We start from the raw sequence: 2,266 nt of genomic DNA on the forward strand, positions 1-2,266 counted from the left end.
GCTGCTGACTCTGACGGTCGACATGTCTGGATCAGCAGTCTCCATGACTTACTTAATGTTTGGAGCCACCATGGAGAGATAAAAGAGCCTCGTGTGGATCTGGAGCCGCAGGTTGCAGACTCCTGACTTAGTTGTACATAGACATGAACAAATGTTCAATAAAATTGTTCAACAGACAGACAATGGACCAAAGACATAGACAGAGGACGCAAAAACGTATTTTAGGCACAAATGGAACCCCATACAGCCCAGCCTCAGCAAGACTCTGTTTTTGGAGATCCCAAAGTAAATTGTGTTTGAGAACCCTGTGCTAGAGCAATTATCGTAAAATAAAGGAATTCCTTCAAACTGCGTTCTTGCGCATTTCATCCTTCTGACTCTTATTTTTCCTGTGTCCTTTATTTGCAGGGCCAGTTTTTCCTTCTCTATAAAAGACATATTCACCTGAGGGGAGTTGAAAAAACTGGTTTGTTCAGAAAATCTAAAGCAATTGTTCATAAACATAGAGTGATGCTAAGATGTCATTAAGCTTAGTCATAATTAAAATTGTCTTGTTTTTTAAGCAGTCCCAGGGTTTAATCATCAAAAAACCTTGAAATTCAAATTAATGGAGAACCAATTGAACAAGGAGAGGAAGAAAAATATGTAGGGGTGATACTGGACTCTGCTAAATTTTAAAAGACATTAAACAAATCTCAAGAAATATGAAAGAAAGTGTTGTTTTAGAATGATCAGGGGATGTTTAACGTTTGAATGTTTTTGTTTTTAACACATTGATTTTATCCCATGTGTCTTATTGCACCACTGTTTGGTCTCTGAGCAGCCAAACCTCCTTAAAACCCATTGAGAGGCTCTACAATCAGGCCTTCAAAACTTTATATATATATGTAAAAAACACATTCTTATCACTGTTATATTTGAAGGAAATACAAGATTTTACATTTTATGAATTTCATTAACTACAGCCATTTAAAGCAGTTTTTTATGTCTAACTGGATTTGTCAGGGGGCTGCACGGTGGTGCAGTGGTTAGCACTCTTGCCTCACAGCGAGAAGGCCCCGGTTCGAATCCCGGCTGGGACCTTTCTGTGTGGAGTTTGCATGTTCTCCCCGTGCATGCGTGGGTTTTCACCGGGGACTCCGGCTTCCTCCCACCGTCCAAAAACATGCTTCATAGGTTAATTGGTGACTCTAAATTGCCCCTAGGTGTGAATGTGAGAGTGAATGTGTGTGTGATTGAGGCCCTGCGACGGACTGGAGACCTGTCCAGGGTGTACCCCGCCTTCGCCCATCAGTAGCCGGGATAGGCTCCGGCACCCCGCGACCCCTAAAGGGAAGAAGCGGTCAAGCAGATGGATGGATGGATGGATTTGTCAGGAAAGACTAACAGGAGCTTGAGCTTGAGCTTTTCAGGAGCAGGTACTGTAAGGCTGAGATGTTCCAGCAAGGCTGTGATGCAGGAGCTGGTTTAAATAGGCACAGTCACAGGTGACAGGAATCAGGAGGAGATTACCTTGAGGGGGTGGAGCAGGGCCGGCATGACAGTCATGCTCCTAAAAGAGAATAATTCTAAAAAAGACTTAAAAACGAAATATGAAGTTTAAATGTGGAAAAAAAACAATTTGTCACAAAATGTTAAACTGAAGGCAAGTAAAATTGATGGGAATGAATGAGTAAACTGTTAGAACTCATGGCTAATGTCCAAAGTTAAAGACAAAAAATCAAAGTACTCTAGTGAAGAATATCGAAGAAGTCAAGCCTCTTCGGCTAGCAGGGAAGATAGCTATCAGGGCCGGACTTGGATAGCATGAACCTGAGCGGTAAAAGTGGAGGCAGCTTTCCACGCACCGATACCGACCCCAGTGCTGAACGCTGCCCCCAGGTCCATCCTGGTCAAGTTTTCAAGCTTTAGAATGAAAGAAAAAATATTAAAAGCAGCTTGGCAGAAGCGCGGAATCCAACTGAACGGGAAAACCGACAGCTTAGACCAGGACTATGTGCTGGAGATCCTGCAAAAACGAAAGGAGTATGTTGAAGTGAAAGCAGCATTGAAGGAAAAGAAAATCCACTCTAACCCACAGAATTGACTATTTTATAGTTTTCAGCAAAGACTTACATAAAACTCAAGACTGCAAAACAGGTGGTATAGACCTGTCTGATCATAGCCCAGTATATTTTAAAAACTTCTTCTTTTCCTTTCGGCTTTTACCTTCAGGGGTCGCCACAGCGAATCAGTTTCCTCCATCTAAGCCTGTCTTCAGCATCCT

This window comes from Oryzias melastigma, unplaced genomic scaffold (assembly GCF_002922805.2).
Source record: "Oryzias melastigma strain HK-1 unplaced genomic scaffold, ASM292280v2 sc00336, whole genome shotgun sequence".
NCBI lineage: Eukaryota > Metazoa > Chordata > Actinopteri > Beloniformes > Adrianichthyidae > Oryzias > Oryzias melastigma.